An 18,203-nucleotide genomic window follows, 5' to 3' on the forward strand; every position below is an offset into this window, starting at 1 on the left:
GAGGTGCTGTCAACTGCCACAAGCAAGGAAAAGCAGACCAATCGGCTTCAGCACTGTCAGCTCACTGGAGTGGAGCCTTTTCTGTTTATGTTTCCTCATTTCAAGAGTGACGTCAAAGGGTTTAGTTTTTCCTCTGCATGTGCTATTAATTTTAAAGGACTACTATGGGAAGAATGTGGCAGTGATTTAGGCAGGCTCCCCCACTCAAAAGTCACCGGAGTCACACTTTATCAGTTCTGGATCTCACTTGGAAATTATTTGCAGTCAGATGTACTAGAAAGAGCCAAAATATCCAAGCAAAACAGGGAAAGAGCAATGTATGTATGTATCTATTTATGTGCCCTTAAATGAACTTAAGACATTTCATAGTGGAAGATGGTCCCTACTAGGGTTTCAGATGGAGCACTGGGCCCAATTCTGCCCTCACACTGATGTAAATCAGGAGTGGCTTCACTAAAATCAATGGCATTAGACCAGTGTAAAACTGGAGAGAGAGAGAGAGAGAGAGAGCAGAATCATAATCATAAAGTATTGCTGCTCTAGGCAACCGCCTGCTCTACCAGTAAATTAGAGCCCAGCCAGCTCTCTCATATGAGGGCGGCTGCACACCAACACATCTATTCACAGCCATATTAAGCCACATTACAACACTGCTTCAGAACATTCATTACATGGCATCTTATTTTATTTCAGATCAAAGGCCAGTGCTATAAAGCAGAGGGCTGCGCTGAAGCCCTGCTCCCTATTACTGCAGCCTCTGTGACCGGATAATAGATCAAAATGGGAATTGTGCAACTCAGGCAGAAGGCAAGGGCAGATAACAGTCATCAAGATCAATTAACAGGGGCAACACAACATTACAAACAGACCCCATTAACAACAAAAATTTAGTCATTTTCATCTTTTTATTTTTGCTTATTTTTTCAAATAGGAAAGCTTGCTTTTCTGTGTATGGCTATGCCATAATAACCCCCCAACCCCTCACACACACCCCAAGCACGCTTGTTTTCACAATGAGTTCTAAAGTGAATGTAGTGCTTGTGAAAGATGTTGGACTGATAGCCCTGGAGAAAGAAATCAACCAATGATCCACAGAACAGGCATAGCAGGGGAATCAGTAGCACAAGCTTCTTCACAGCATCCCACTGATGGTCTTCAAACTTGCTATTAATGTTACAGTAGCACTCAGAGGTCCCTAGTCTAAATCAGGAGTCCCACTGCATTAAGCATTACACACAATCAAAGGAAGACATGCAGTCCCTGCCCTAAAGAAATGAGAAGATAGTTCAACCTCTAAACATTTTTTGTCCCTCTGCTAAAAATGTTGATTAGACTGTCCCTTGTGTGTGTGAGGGTTTGATATTTTTTTGGTGACCTAGACATTTCAAGTGGAAGGGGATTAATGCCCAACAGCACGTTACTGATGGTTATAGTTCTTACTCACTCCACAGGTGGACTGAATTCAGTGCAGCAGGTAGAGATGGAAAGCTCTGTAGCCCCGCTAATAATCCTGTGAACTATCTAGCTCAAGGGTTCTCAAACCGGGGGCCGGGACCCCTCAGGGGGTCACGAGGTTACTACATGGAGGGTCAGCTGTCAGCCTCCACCCCAAACCCTGCTTTGCCTCCAGCATTTATAATCATGTTAAATATATAAAAAGTGTTTTTAATTTATAAGGAGGGTCGCACTTAGAGGCTTGCTATGTGAAAGGGGTCACCAGGACAAAAGTTTGAGAACCACTGATTTAGCTCCTCCATACAACAGGTTGTTATACCCTTATGCTGGTTTAAATCAGCAGTGGCTTCACTGAAAGCCTATGGCATTACATTCACAAGGCACAATTGCTTAAATTGTTCATTGCAATTCAGGATTTAAGGCTAACAAACCCTTTCTTTGAATGAATGATTGAAACAATATTCCTGTGTGCATGTTCTCACCAATATTGTTACATTAGAAAGGAGAACATCACAGGAGCTAGCCGAATCTGTCAAGTGTAAAGCTGTAGATATCAATTGAACACTTGCTTTGTGGGTTTGTTTCTAGCCAGGAGTTTTTCACAGGACATTACTCTTTCCTGCATAATATTTTGAATTCTTTGCCCGGCTTGCTCCCATTAGGTGACTGAGATTATAGCATATAATTCCTTTGGATAAGTGTTTCACCTTGAGCCCTTCTGTGGCTAGAACATGCATTCTTTTATATTGCTTATTTTATGGGAATCAGTCCTGCTCTTCTCTTCTCACTAGTAAAGAGGTCTTGCTTCAGAAGTTCTTCATGAACAATAGACTTTTGATTTTTCTTGTATAGATTTTCATTTTGGGGAACAACAGATGCTACAGCACATAAAGGGGGACAAAATCATGCCCTCTGTCCACTGAATTACCAACACAATGTATTTTTACTTCAGCTAGTTTGGGAGAATTGAAACATCTCCCAATTCAACTTTTTAAAGTAAAGATGAACTTTTAAAGTCCCCTCTGAAGTGCTATGACCATGCTGAAGGGAGACATGAAGGCGGTTTCTCCCTGAAGTGCTGGCACTTGGGATAATTTAAAAAAAAAAAAAAAAAGCTTCTCACCATTTAAAGGTATCCCACAAGCAGAGTGAAATCTCTTTTAAGTGGTCTCCAAAGGACCCAGCAAACCTTCTTATTTACTAGAGGTGACCGAATTTAAATGTTGGACCATGTGATTACCATTATCTCTAAGGGGATATACAAGGTATAGAGCCAGATCCTCAGCTGGTGTAAACAGGTGTAGCATTATTGAAGTTGATTGTATTCATTTACATACATAAAAGTGTCCATCCCAGGCTCTATGTACTTTGACAGTTATTACAACCACAATTCTTCCAAAAATAACAGAACAGCAGTAAATTTCACCCCAGATTAAAAACACCTAGAATAGAATAATGCCCCACTCTCAGCCACCCCGTCACCTAGACTGAAAGAGAGCATTGGATTTAGTTTAAAAAAAACACAACACACACCAGAAAGAAAACCTGAGTTTCTCTCATTCAGATTAAGGGAAATAGTTTAAAAAAAATAAAAAAAATAAGCAAGGATTAAAGATGTATGAAAAAAGAAGACAGGCAAGAACTGAAGCACAAAGGAAAAATGGGAAAGTGTTTGTTTGGGTTTTTTTAATAAAGTCTTTCCTTCATACCACACACTTGTCAGGGGTCTAGAATGCAAGCTCTTTTGGGAGGGGACCTGTCTTCCATTATGTAAATAATAAATTTAATCTTTGCAGTTACATTTCAAACTCTGGATCATCCCAACATTTAGACTCATTTAAAAATAATTGATAAACAATTCTAAATTAGTCCCCAATCCTGCAATGGACTTCACATGGGTGGAATCTTCTTACAGGATTAGGGCATTAAATCCTTACTATTTGGGGCAGAGACCTTCGTTCCACTACGTGTGCATACAGTGCATAGAGACCCCAGTCAGGGACCAGTGCTAGACACGATCTTAATACAGATAGTATATCATAATAATATGCAGCATATGTGAAACTTCCAAATTTAAATGCTCAGACATTTTAAGGCTACTCAATCAGTTTTCTTCAAATTTGGTTTATTCCTTAGATCTCAACAAAAATCTACAAAACAAACCCAGTTTGAACCTTGTAGATTCAGCCGTTTGAGTCAAACCACAGAGGTAAAAGTTGAATTACCTCAAACTCAAAAACTACTTCTCTGATGTTGCTCAAAATTACCAACAAAATTAATGATTGAATAAAGACCAGAACTGGGGCATTTAAAATCATATGGTATTAGTTTGAGAAAATTATGAGTAACTGAAAGGGCAAGTCATCTAACATCTTTCTTTCTTAGTTTTCCCCACTATGAAATAGGGATAAGGGTATTGCCCAGCTCTGTAAAGCAATTTGATTTGTACATAGAAAAATTGCTATATATATATATATATGTGCCTTTTTTTAAAAAAAGGAATCCTTGTTCAATTGCTGTTTTGTGGCCTCTGTGGGGTGAATGGGAGGGGATCTCTGTTCAATTTCAAGGGGAACACACAAAAAAGTCACAACTGTCACTAGTCTGCAGTCTTAATGTCAGGTTTCCCGGATCTGCTGGGAATGGAGCCTGATCGCCCCTATCACAGTTAGGGGCAAATCTCCCATGGCCAGGATGGAGATACATTGGCAAAGCAGTGTTGAGTAGTCTGCACTGTTGCGGACAGTCTCAAAAAGCCAGCACACAACTCAAAGGCATTTTTTTAAGAGAGTGAGCTTTGTGAAATGAGTCATTTTTGTTTCATGAATGTACTGCACGCAAAAACATTTAGATGCTACCAAAGGTGGCCTTTTGCTTCACCCCAGGAAAATTCAAGGCAAAAAGTGAAAGGTCTGCTGTTTGGCCTACCTGCAAAATGAAAAAATTTCATTTGGTTTGGCTGGTGGTGAGAATTTTTCTGCTTTACTGTCATCTGTTCCTTTCTTTGAATTGTCACTGGAGGAAGCAACTTTCCTGTAAAAAGAAGACAATTTTCAAAGAAAGTTCTCAAGTTAAAAAAATTGTTTTTCAGAATTTCAAGACTGTGACACAGTAGGGAGCAGGGTGGATTGATCTGGGAATGTCGTTTAGTTTTACTGGGGCTGTCTGCATGGGGGATGGGAGGGAGAGCAGGGGATGACTTTAGGTGAGGGACGGTACCTGAACCTATAACCTGAGCCAGGAGGGGGGTGGGGTGAGTCGACACCTTTGCCCGGGAAACTGGACAAAGGGAGAGAGCCGGCTGGATGGGTTTTTGGTTTCAGTTTTGGGCTGGCTGGGAAGAGGCAGGGAACCCCAAATCTGGGGTCTAAGATCCTTGCCCCCCAGAGGGACCTGGCTGAGAGGTCCTGGTTGTACCTACAAGCCCTGCTTGGGACTGTGTTCCTGTTGTCTAATAAACCTTCTGTTTTACTGGCTGGCTGAGAGTCACGGTGAATCACAGGAAGTGGGGGGTGCAGGGCCCTGACTACCCCACACTCTGTGACAAAGACCATCTCCTTTGCTTATTTTTTTAAATACTTCCACTTGTTTCACAACCTTTGATATGTCTCCAAGTTCATGCATCCCTAATTTGCACTGGTCATATTTTGTTTATCTGCTTGTTTTAAATCAATGGATTCTTTTAACTGGCTCCTGGAGTTTAGGTCAGTTAAAACAAAAAAAAAGTTCCTCTGTGCCAGAAGAAAGTTGTAACAACAGAAGAACAAAACAGACATGATCCTGCACAACAAACTTCAAAGCAGTTTTGTAAAGGTCAGCATAACACATGTGGAATCATACAACAAGTCAGATGCCACTGCAGGAAAAGTATTAACTTGACTGTTCAGCCAAGAGTCTCATATCCAATAAGGAAAGGCAGGAAGCATAAATACACCAACATTCTCCATCCAACAGCCTTCTTTTTTAATGTCTGAGATATAGAGTTGTATGATTCAAAATACTGTTTTGCACAAACCAACCCACATGTAAATGTTTTTGAAAAATACTTGAGAAGTTGTATACAATATTATCGTATAAGAAGCATATGCCATTACTGGGTTGAAAAGAAAACCCTCTATGAAAATGTTATTCAGTTTCAACATAAATAAGCTAAAATATTTTCCTTGGAGTTTTAACTTAGTTTTTTTGATGACCACACAAAGTTTGAGCATGACCAAGAGCATGGCCTCCCTCAGAGGCAGATACGGAGGGAACACTGATCCCCCTGGTGGGTGGAACCAGGAGGGCCATGCCCTTCATGCTGGAAGCAGAGGGCCAGGACAGGAAGGGGAAATATAAAAGGCCAGTCCAGCAAGTCAACTGAGGAGGAGCTGCTGAGGGAGACAGATGCTTCTTCTCTGCTGCTGGAGCAGGATGCTGAGGAGAACTGCAGCTACCCGGAGGACCTGACTGAGCTTCCAGGGAGCCCTGCCATTCCCAGTGCTGAGGAGCTGCTACCATTACCTTTGGTGGTGTGTCCTGGAGAGACTGAAAATGACCCCTGGATGCATGTACACCTGAGGGGGAGAATAGGAAGGAAACCAGGGGAACCAGACTATAGGGTGACCAGATGTCCCAATTTTATAGGGACAGTCCTGATTTTTGGGTCTTTTTCTTATATAGGCTCCTATTACCTCCCTCCCCCGTCCCGATTTTTCACATTTGCTGTCTGGTCGCCCTACCAGACTACCATCTGATTGTGGTGCCGCTGGAAACATAGTGAGGGTGCTACAAGTGGATTCCCTTGGCTGGGATGCAGTGATGTTGGGCGTGACAGTGTCCCCCCACCCCTGCCAATCCACCCCTGGGGTGGCAGTACTCCCCTTTGTTAGGCCAAGAGGCCTGTGTTTGTCTGTCTCCCTCCAGAGCCAGGATGACAGAATGTGTTTGGGTGCTCACTCCTGCTGGAGCCCCCTAGACCGTGTTTGGGTGCTCGCACCTAGAATGGGCTGGTGCCCCACCCTTCTTGATGGCTAGACAAATAAACTGCTACAGCTCTGCCTGACTGCAGGCCAGAGCCCTGACTGTTTGCTGCCCCATCCTGCTTGATAGCCAGGGCCCACTGACTACCACTAATCCCCGCTTTTCTTTGAGAGTACTCTAGCAGACCAAACTGAAAGGAGGTGTGGCCTCCTTCAGAGGCGGACATAGAGGGACTGCCACGCCAGTTTACAGAAGCCATGTATGATTATGTTATAACTCGTGTAACAAGCTTTAAAACTCTTACTTCAAAAAAGTATAGAACAAATTTTGAAACTAGCTCTAAAATTGTGCATACCATACAAAATTGAGTGTACAAAATGTTCATTTTCATGTACAAATAAGCTAATCTGTAACTGAAAATGTTCATTTCATGCCTAAGCATCTTATTTGTGCAGAAATATGGGTCAGGATTGCATGCACAAGTTTAAAAGGTGCTAGGAAAAAAGTCAGATTTTCCATATAGGAAGCTATCAATCTTAGGACTTGGACCTTTGGAATGTTTAATATAGAAGTGTTGTTACAAATGGTCAATGGATAATTCTAGCAGGACTTTTGGAAAGCAAGTAAAGTAACCTACGTACAGTATTATCCGATATGCTATAACAGATAGCATTATCAAGTATGTTCAGCTTCATAGTCTAAGGTCTGTAATGTTCATTTTTGATCCATGTATGCTGTTCCGCTTGATGTCAGTGAGTTTTGCATGTGACCCAAGGATACAAATGGGCTCCCAAATTGACATTAATTATAAACAACAAAAATCATAGTTAAGAAAATAAATAATCCCCTTATTTTAACTGACCAACACTAGATGCATTTCTTAACTAAAACAACAGTAAATTAAAGCCAGGGGCAGCACTGAGCTGCACAGCTTTTCAGGACACAGTCTTTCCTCCCCACCAATTCCTTGTGCATAGTTTACGCTGCATCTTTCCATGCCTTCTCCCTTCCCTGCTCTCTTTGGGCTGAATTCCACCCTAGAAGGCACATGACTGGAGTAGTCCTATGCTCCTCAAGCACAGACCCATTGTCACTGGGCGTTGCCCAAGGTGTGTGTATAGGGAACAAGGCACAGCAGGGGAGAATGGGTCCTTCTCCTACCTGTTGACAAATACACATTAAAAGGGACAACGAAATGAAATTTAAAATAATTCCAAGCTCATATCATTGTCAGGGCTTCATATCCTATCCGGGCAGAGTGGTCCATATCTGTAGCACTGCAATGATTGATTAAATAAAAGAAAAGTAATTACACTGTACCTAATGCTAGGAACTGAAGTCAAATTACTTATAAAAACCCAATAGCTAGAATTAGAAGGCAGTTAGTTTACCTAAGAAGCCAATAAGTTTCTAACACTAACATCACTTTATAGAGTGAAACAAACCAACTTGAAATAATAGCAAAACTGACAAAATGGAAAGCCAATTGGGAGTGGGGATCCACCAAGCATAAATTCAGTGCATTCGTTAAACACACACACACACACACACACACACTTAAATCCTTCTGATGTTTCTGACCTATAATCCTAAAGGCTAACTGTTCCACCACTGAGATACATCATCAGGCTAAATTTGATACCGATTAAGGGCAAAAGCAAACACATGGCCGATGTTGACAGATAGAAGGGGATGAGCTCCACGATGTTCAGAGATTAACTCAGCTACACAATGAGAATCAACAGAGATTGGAAAAACCATCCCTTGTGAAAGTGGCAGTCAGCATTACTGTCTCATGGAGAGAGAGATAACACGATCAGAGTTCTGAAGTATACATGGGTTGACCAGACGTGGAAATTCTGAACTTGCTGCTATTTGATCATTGGGTGGTCAAATCACTTGCAGAACAATGGTGAGACTAAAAATTATAGCCTGCTCTTCATGAGAGGTCAAAATACATGGTTTTACACTTTTAAAGTTATTGTAATTGGTGATGTAAAAGTAGAAGGCCCCATACCCCATTTCTAGTTACCTGAACCAAATCATCTCTGGAAGTTCAAGTTCAAAGGAGGGTGGGGTAGCTTTTTAAAATAACATTTTTAGTATATAGCTAGTCAAAACTAATTTTCTTTTTTAAAAAATTAAAGAATGACTAAAGCCCTGATATTGTAAGCACTCTGCATAAGAATGCGTCTTTATACCCACACCCTCTGTTTACTCCTGACTTGGTTAGACTCACTTGTAAGTACCAGATAAATATTCTGTGGGATGTAAAATAGGGTGATAACTCAGCTATTGTTCTGGAAAAGCAGAGCTGGGAGATTATCTAGATAATACAACATGGGTCACCATGTATTTCTACCCTGAAAAAAAGCCCACAGAAGAGAGTCTCAGAGCCTAGGTCAACTGACTCAGGCTTGCAGGGTTCCTTCCCACTGTGGGGCTAAAAATAGCAATGTAGACATTTGGGTTCAGCTGGAGCCCAGGATCTGAAATCTGATGAGTGGGGAGGATCTCGAGCCCAAGCCCAAATGCCTACACTGCTATTTTCAGTCCCCAGTGCAAGCCCTGTGAACCCAAGTCACTTAACCTTGGCTCTGAGACTCGCTTCTGTGGGCCTTTTTGCTGTGGAGATGTACCCTATTACATCTGATCCTCTAAAACTAGAAGGGAAAAAAAAAGAACCAAGAGGAGAAGCAAAAGATTGTAAGACTAAATCTTAGGGGCTAAGAGACCTGCATTAATTTTTCTATTGAGCTCGTTAGAAAATGCTCTATTAATAGAATTTGTTTGAGAACTGGTCCTTTCCTATCAAAGGTTCTGCAAAACACCTTACCCAGCGCCCAGTTAAATATTGGTAACACTATGTGCAGACAGATATGGCAATGACTGAACATTGATATGAGGGTATTAGATACTGTTCTGAATTATGAGGAAATTGTAGCCAAGACACAAGGCCTATATCCATGGGTCCCCCACAGCCTAAAAAATGTACTTTCAAATCTTCATCTTCCATCTAGATGGACAACAAAGACCAGGAAGAGAATCCCAACTTCTTGTTTCATCTAAAGCACAGCACTTCTCAGGAGCACAGTACCTTCTCCATTCATTATTATTTATATTCTAATGCAGGAGTCGGCAATCTTTCAGAAGTGGTGTGCTGAGTCTTCCTTTATTCACTCTAATTTAAGGTTTTGCATGCCAGTAATACATTTAAACGTTTTTAGAAGGTCTCTTTCTATAAGTCTATAATATATAACTAAATTGTTGTTGTATGTAAAGTAAATAAGGTTTTTAAAATGTTTAAGAAGCTTCATTTAAAATTAAATTAAAATGCAGAGCCCCCCGGACCAGTGGCCAGGACCCGGGCAGGGTGAGTGCCATTGAAAATCAGCTCGTGTGCCACCTTCGGCACCCGTGCCATAGGTTGCCTACCCCGTTCTAATGGCATCTAGAAGTCTCAACCAATATCAAACCCTTATTGTGCTAGATACTGAACATAGACATAATAGGAAATAGATTATAATTTTTCCAGGGCAGAGTCTAAGTAGATGCAACCAACAAAGGGTGGAAGAAAGTGACTTAGCCAATGGCACACAAGAAATGCATAATAAAGTTGGAAAATAAGCCCAGATCTCCTGAGTCGCAGTCCAGTGCCTTAACAAGATCATCCTTCTTCCAAATAGAATGTGGAATGTGTCTGTTCTAGTGACAAGATCAAATACCAGTGTGGGACTTTCTAGCTCAGAACGTCAATGTTCATTACTAATAATTTAGTGATTCTAGTTTTCTCACTGACATTAAAGCCCCCACAAATGCTGGGCTTTATGAACCAAACAATGGTCCAGAATCAAATCCAAACCCTCATTCCAATTGCACATTTGGAAGGAAACCAGCATTGTTGTGCAATCAATGAACTAACCTCAATTTAGATAAGCAGGAGCCTGGGACCCTGCTGATTCTGTTACTGCTATTCTATCTTCATCACTCTCCAAAAATGTTACATTCCCGGTGGCCCAAGTGCTGTCCCTGGTATTCCCAAAATCACATATTATGTTAGCTATTGTTCAGCTCTCCTACCCACATTGCTATCCTGCTTTTCTGTCCCAACAGAGAAAAGTGTCTGATCTATCCAAGAAAAGAACTCCTGCCAAAACAGTGACCTGTGTTCAAAATGTCACAGTTTCACACTTAGGACTACTGGTCTTTTCAAAGACTGAATATCTCACTCAAGGGGTAATATTTCTAGGTTTCTCAGTTGCTTCCCTGAGTCTCCACAATACCTCCCGGCCCTCTGGGAATCATGATTTATGCCAAGCATTTAATAGGCACATACTTATTCCACCTGTGATTGCTACCATTGTAAAAAGCATTGAACCACTATTCTTTATTTACCTCTGCCTACAAACTACTGCAAACATTTGGAAAGTTTTAACCCCCAAAATATGTACCAGAGGCTTAGGAAACAACAACAGTCATTGCTCTGTCAACAAACTTAGCTGATAAGCTTGCAGAAGAGTGGACTCACTGTTGGTCATCTGCTAGCCATGACTAGATATGGCATAGCAGTTCTTTCACTGTCTAGTGCTCCCTGCTCACAGCTACTCTGGCCTTGTGGTGGTCTCTTTTCTAGTGACTCGGATAGGTCACGTTTTAGCATCACACCCCTTTCAGGGTATTCCACAACTTCACATAAAACAATACCCAAAGTTCATCTCTTTACCCCTCCTCCAGGGGGTTACTAAGACCTACAGGTGGTCCTCACCCAGGCTCTTCACTGTGGACCACTCAATGAAATTTCAAGTACTTCTAGTCCCATTCAACTCTCAGTAGTTTACAGAACCCTGTCTCGGGCTCTCCACAGTGAGAACCTCTCATCTCCCACTATCTCGGTACTCCCTAAGTCTCCGCTCCGTATTAAACCCATTGCAGTGAAAATCACCATCTCCTGTACCCTCGGCCTTTTAACTGTCCATATCCAAGGATTTCCCTGCCTCCAATGGCCTTCCCTGACACCCTCAGCTTCCCAGGCTTCCTTTCTAGGTCCCATGCCCTCCTTCTGGGCTTCCTGCTGGGGGCTCAGCTCAGCCTCATGCCTGCAGAGTTCTTTCTCACTCTTATTTCAAAGCCCAGGCTTCCTCATGATTCAGACCTCTCTAGTTCTGGCTTCAAGCTTAAATTAAAGCCTTCCAGGCTTCTCCCAGCCATTAACTCAAGAGAGGAAACTCCCACTTATCGCTCACCTTTATCTCCTACCTACCTTTTCCAATGCCTTATCCTCCTTCCTCTATGAAGACCCAGCTCCTCTCCAGCGGGGTTTGATCACCATTTATGCCTAACACCCCTTCAGGTGCCACCCAGTGGCCTAATTGGGCGGAGGCTCCTATTCACCTGTGGCTAACCAGTGTGGGTTTTATACACCCCATCACAAAACTCTTTTGGGAAGCCCATCGTCTCATTCCATGTGCGTATGACACTTAGCACAATGGGGTCCAGACTCCAGTTCATGACTTGGGCTCCTAGGTGCTATCACAATACAAATAAATAACAATAACAACAAATCTCTATTACATTTCTCTCATCATGTCTTTATTAAAAGGATAAGCAATCATCCATAGCTTACTTGTCATGAAAATGAAATAGTGATAAGTACTTGATTAACCTTTTTGCTGCATATATTTAATGCATTAGGCAGCATTCAAGCAGTAAAATGACACTAATGTAAAGAACAATCCCCATGCACTTTACATATCACTTTCACACTGAGAGGCACACCTCATTTCTTGAATCTGAGTGCTTCAGCTGAGCCATTTTGATCAGGTCAATTGTAACTTCATTCAAAACCCTTGGGAAAAAAAGAAAAAAAAAGTGATTTGTTTATTAGAGAGACTCATAGAAAGTACTGCTGTGGACAGAGGAAGTACTTACGTTTTTGCTAGTCTACTGTGTTGTAGAAGCCTGGCACTTATATAATTGGGTATTGCTTTGGAAAAAAAACAGATTGATGATAATCACTGGTGGCACTCATTCATTGTAGAAATCAAGAGTTAAAGGTTCTATAAATGAATGTCACCCTCAGGAGAGAATAGGAGACTGCCATTCTCCTCTAAGGTGAAAGGAGTGAAAGACGAGAGAAATGGGCAGGAGAGACAAAGTGAGGGAGAGCAAGGGGAAGAAAAGGAAGTTGAAATCAAGAAGGAACAGAAAGCAGGTGATAGTGGAAGGGAGAAACAAATGGCCAAATCCTGGTGCCATTAGGCAAGTTCCCAGTAGAACTTCCTGAGTAGGGCTAGGATCTGGCTGAATGAGCATAATTCTAATACACAATACAATTCAGAAAGATTCATTTGCCTAGTAAAATTCTGTTGTATTTTCATAACAAATAAATACTTTATGTATTGCATAGAGAATTGGGCATGGAGAAATTACATCAGACACATAGACCAATATCATATTAAGGATGGAACTATATTAAAGAGTCTAGAAAAGCAGAAAGAGGAGGAAGAGAGAAGAGAAAATCAACTAATCCAATAAAGACAAAAATCTATCCTGGTTATTACTATTTGTCCCCAAATCCCAAACAGACACATGTGAGCACAAGTGATAGACAAGCAGAGAAATTAGGGTGACCAGATGTCCCCATTTTATAGGGACAGTCCCGATTTTGGGGTCTTTTTCTTATATAGACTCCTATTACCCCCCCTTCCCCATCCCGATTGTTCATATTTGCTGTCTGGTCACCCTAAGAGAAATGGCTATTCACAAATAGCTCCAGAAATAGGTTCTGTTTATGATTGTACCATCTTAGTGGCAGAATAAAGGGAGCTCTCTTGCCTTTTGCTCTCCTCAGAAAGGCAACAGAATAATTTTAGTGAAAGACGTTTGTGCTTGTTTGGTGGCAGGAATGACCTGGGAGACTGGTTCAAAACCCACAAAAAGCAAAGAAAAAACCCTAAAGAGTATATTTTAAATCACTAGCAGTCAAACAGAAAGTTAAATGGCCATGTCTTCTTGCATTTGTTCCCAGTTCCTTTCAGCTTACAGTTTTCTTTGAAACTGGCTGGCAGGAGCAGCAAGCAGGAACTACCAAAACAATTTTAATCAAATATGTCTTCCCACACGAGACATAACACTTCAAAAATAAACAGCTAAACTAATCTATAAACATGTGGCTAAATTCTCTTTAAAGCTGGAAGAAGTGTGGCTGAATGGCCAGAGCAGGGGAATGGAAGTTGGAAAATTCTGAGTTCTATTCCTGGCTCAGCTGCTGGCTGGATGCAAGGACTTGGCCAAGTCATTTAACCTCCCCATTATTCAGCTTCCTCATCTGTTTACCTACCTCACAAGGATGTTGGAATGCTTAATTCATTAAAAGTTGTGAGGTGTCTGGATGGCTTGTGATGGAAAGTGCTAAAGGATTGCAACACATGGTATTTAGTATTGTTTATTTAATTTCTCCAGCTTTGCTTACATTTTTTCCTTGGTTTTTCAATGTGCAGTAGGTTCAAAGTGATGATGTAATGGAGAGCAGAATTTGGCTTCTTGATTTTAGAAGATGTTCAGTTCTTTATAAATGGCAATTTGTCTAGCTGTATACAACAATCAGAATAGTAGTCAACAAACTCCATAGAATTTCTTAAGGAAGTATACATTTAATTTGAGCTACCTGACCTCCTTCCCAGACCTCATCAGAAATTTTCCACTGAAAGGTTTTTTCAGTGGAAAGTGGCTTCTCACCAAAATGTGAACTTTTGTGAAATTTAATTTATTTCAAAACCAACATATTTTGATTTTTCAGTGAAAACACACACACAAACCATCAGAGAAATTGTGTGTGTGTGTGTAGTCCCAGCCATCTCCCATCCCAACCCTTTGTCTTTCACCTCACCCAGTTTTCTCCTGCATTGCCTTTCCATGGCCCCCTGCTCTATGCTGCCAAATACGTTCCCCCATTTGAAGTCAGCTTGGGCAGTTGCCAGTGGAAAAAGACGTCATATCTTTCCTAGGAGGCAGAGGTAGAATCAACAGGCCTCTCAGCACTGAAGTGAGGCATAAGGAGGCCTGGATGGTCCTGGCCTGCTGTAGATCCCCTGGCATATGCATGGATCATGTGAAAATTATTGGTTCTCGGACCGAAAGAGAAAATTCACAGAACCAAATGCTGGCCCTACTGAAATAAATGACTAAAATCCTACTGACTTCAGTAGGACCAGGATTTGGCCTATGGAGCTGTCCTCCCACAAGGGTACATTCCTGTGGGTTTCTCTGTGGCAGAGTCGATCCCTTCTCCCTCCCCCCCCACAAATTACTTATAAATTGTACTCTGCTGTACTGCATATGAGTGCTTATTGCAGTTCTTATTACATATATTCTTACCTCCTATAACTCACCGATTGACCATTCCTGGAAAAAAGCCTTACCAGACAAGCAATGTCCAAATTCAGCTCTCAAATTGCTTGACATTCACTTCAATTGAAAAATATTTAGTGCTGTGGAGTGGATTAATGCTGAATATTCAAAACACTGAAAACTTCATAAGCTGTCTTTGTAGTTTTACAGACTTCTGTTCAAATGTTTTGCACACCCTACCTGTGTTTTTCCTTTACAGGTTTATGCAGTGAAAACAATTTGATGCTATAACATGCCTGCAGAAATTCTCCTCTCTAACAGTATACCTCTGATGCTCTCATCCAAATGGTTCCACTATATACTGGTTCTTTTCAAACACAAAGAGGCAGTAATCTGTTTGTATTTGTTTTCCACAACAGGAAACATCTGATCAGCAAGGCTAATTAGGCAAGGCTGCAACGCATGCCACCGCTTTGCAATCTGAACGGCAATTGACGTTCACTATCATTTGCCAATCATCTGGCTTTAAAAGCTAGCCAACATCATTCCTTTTGACGTAATCTCTGTACAGTAAATAGGACACTTGTGAAAATTTGATGGGCCTCATTAAAGTCTGCCGAGCAAGAGAAAAATGGTGCAGTGTAAAGGAGTGTATCACATTCTATTCTGTGATATTAGAGGGTTGCCAGGGGAAACTGCAAGATGTAGATTGCAAGCATGTTTTATAAGGCAAGAAAAACTGATGTCGGGATGGCACTCTATCTTTCTTTCATGTGGAAATACAGTTTGTTTTTAGAACTCCTGGCAGGGGCAGTTGTGCCTCTTATTTATTGTAACGTGTTGAGAGACTGGTTTTGAATCAGCTGTGTGAGTAGTTATGTGATAGTAAGTTTGTGGATCAAGCTGCCTCTGAGCAGTTTACTTTTCACTTGTCAATTTATTTACTTTTGCATTTGCAGTGTGACTCCATAGCTAACAGTCTCCAGAAAGACCAGGAGGAAGAATACAGCCAACCAACCTTCGTTCCTGTCTCAATTCTCCAACACAATCTGATTAGATCCAACTGTTTTTCTCAAAGAAACACCGTCTAACCTTTGATGTGTATGTATTATGTACACCATGACCTTGGATTCCATATATTACAAAGTAACTAAAAACTGACCCATTTTCAATATAATTTCTGCATTTTGCACCCACACCCACTTTGAGGTTCCTTTCTCAACACAAGCACGTGCCACACATCAGAAATGCAAATGAAAACTCTGGGTAGTGAACAGGGGCGGCTCTAGGCACCAGCGGGCCAAGCGCCCGCTTGGGGCGGCTTCCAGGAGGCCGGGACGAGCGGACCTGCCGCAGGCATGACTGCGGCGGGTCCCGTCTTCCCGCGGCTCCGGTTGAGCTGCCGCAGGCATGACTGCGGCAGGTCCACTCGTCCCGGGCTCCGGTGGACCTGCCGCAGGCATGCCGGCGGGAGCTCCACCGGAGCCAAATGCCGCCCTCCCCAGGATGCCGGAGCCGCGGGAAGAGGGGACCCGCCGCGGGACTGGGGAAGGGCGGCGCAGCGCTCCGCGCTGCTTGGGGCAGCCTACTTTGTAGAGCCGCCCCTGGTAGTGAAGTCATACCACAGTTTGGGATAGTCATGAGCCTTTCTTCTTGTTTGCTCTCCACTCAGGCACTTGGCTAGATGTCTCTGATAATCACATATGGCCAGACTGGGTCCCTCTTCTACACGCGTGCACAAGCAATAAACAGCACAAGGAGCCTCTCCCATGCCTCCAGCAAACCATATGCAGAAGTCAGCCATAACAGCATAACAGAGCATAAGGACTGCTTTCCGTGGGCATCTGAAAGGGTGCTAGCCATAGCAAAGTTGGCAAGAAGGGGTAGGCAGGAAGGGAGGCCATGGCAGGGAGCACACAACATACACTCTCAAAGGGTGGGTGTAGCAGCGCTCTCGCTCCCTGTGCATTCTTAGTTGCTCCTCACACAGTATTCACTGGGGTGGGGCAGGTCCATGCTGGCCAGCGCCTAACAGGCATGACTGAGCCGAAAGTTCAGTAAACCTCAAATGAAACTTAAGTCAGTAAAAAGCCAACAGATCCCTCCATTTATAGCTAATAATGAGCTGGCTGCCTCAACACAGCAATTGCTTCTGGATCTCCACAGCCCAGTTTGGTGTGCTTGCTACAAGAAAGTGTCTTTTATTTTGAGCTGCCTTTATGGATATATCCCCACAGCACCAGAGGAGTCCTTCCTTTGAATTAGCTGCTCTAAACACAGCTCCTTTCATGCAGCTGCAACCCATGTCCTTCCTCCTGTCTCTCTTCCCATCATGCCCAGCAACTGAGGGAAATTCCTCCTCCTTTAAAGGCCCATGTAATTTGGTCAGTCTGCAACACTCTCAGGTTGTACATCCTCACATGCATATTAGCATTATCAAAGGTTGAACTGGACTGAGCTATACAGTGAAAAGTAACTAGTTAATCCATTTCTATTGAATCTGCAAGACTCCTAATGAACCACAAATAGCATATAAAAAAATAGTTACAAGAAAAAAAGGACTCTTTATGCTGCCTGCAATTACCTAGCTAGGAACTTATCATTAGCTTTGAAGCCATCTATGGCATGCTGAATTCAGTGGTCCTTTATTTACACAGCTCTTTTCATCAGTAGATCTCAAAGCACTTTACAAAGGAAGTGGGTATCATTATCCCATTTTACAGATGGGAGAAGTGAGGCACAGAGAAGTGAAGTGACTTGCACAAGCTCACCCAGCATGCCAGGATCAGAGCAGAGAATGGAATCCAGGTCTCCTGAGACCAAGTCCAATGTTCTATCCAGTAGGCCATGCTACTAGGCAAGTAAACAGAAATCAAACAGTATATCTTTAAAAGACAGAAGTAACAAAAACAGAGCAATTATATGCAAGCAGTGAGGAACCAAAGAAAACATACTAATCATTCAAGAAACTGATTAAAGTCCAGTTGCAGAAAAAAACCAACATTTTAACACATACTTAAACATTGCCCTAAGTACTTTGCTGAATTGTAGCCTAGGGGACAAAAGCCGGTCTTGTTGATGTGAAAGGCAAAATTCCTATTTTTAGCAATGAGACCAGGAATTGAGCCCATAACTTAGTGAATTATTTGTCATTATTTAAACGGAACATTAACTTTTCATCATTATCACTCAAACCAGTCTATAGTATTCAGGTATTTGGACTCATTATACGTCTGAAATGCGGTGCGGCTGTTTTGTTTTTATGTGCTACTTACCTGAAGCAAATTGTTGCAAAATTGGAAAGGGTTCAGAAGAGAACTACGAGAATTATTTGAGGTCTGGAAAACCTGCCTTGTAGTGAGAGATTTAAGAAGCTCAATCTAGTTTATCCAAGAGAAAGTTACAAAGTAACTTGATCATAAGGAAGAGATTTCTGA

The 18,203-nt window shown here is 42.0% G+C and overlaps 1 long non-coding RNA gene across 1 annotated transcript; it reads right to left on the reverse strand.

Annotated features, from left to right (window-relative positions):
• Window positions 1-4,383: 4,383 nt before the first annotated feature.
• Window positions 4,384-14,069, reverse strand: LOC120400696. The gene is made up of 4 exons (XR_005596000.1): window positions 13,889-14,069; window positions 12,346-12,400; window positions 12,193-12,262; window positions 4,384-4,488 (listed from the first exon to the last, which is right to left on the reverse strand). It is a non-coding gene; the product is annotated as an uncharacterized LOC120400696 (long non-coding RNA).
• Window positions 14,070-18,203: the final 4,134 nt, after the last annotated feature.

Source organism: Mauremys reevesii, linkage group 3 (assembly GCF_016161935.1).
Source record: "Mauremys reevesii isolate NIE-2019 linkage group 3, ASM1616193v1, whole genome shotgun sequence".
Classification (NCBI taxonomy): domain Eukaryota; kingdom Metazoa; phylum Chordata; order Testudines; family Geoemydidae; genus Mauremys; species Mauremys reevesii.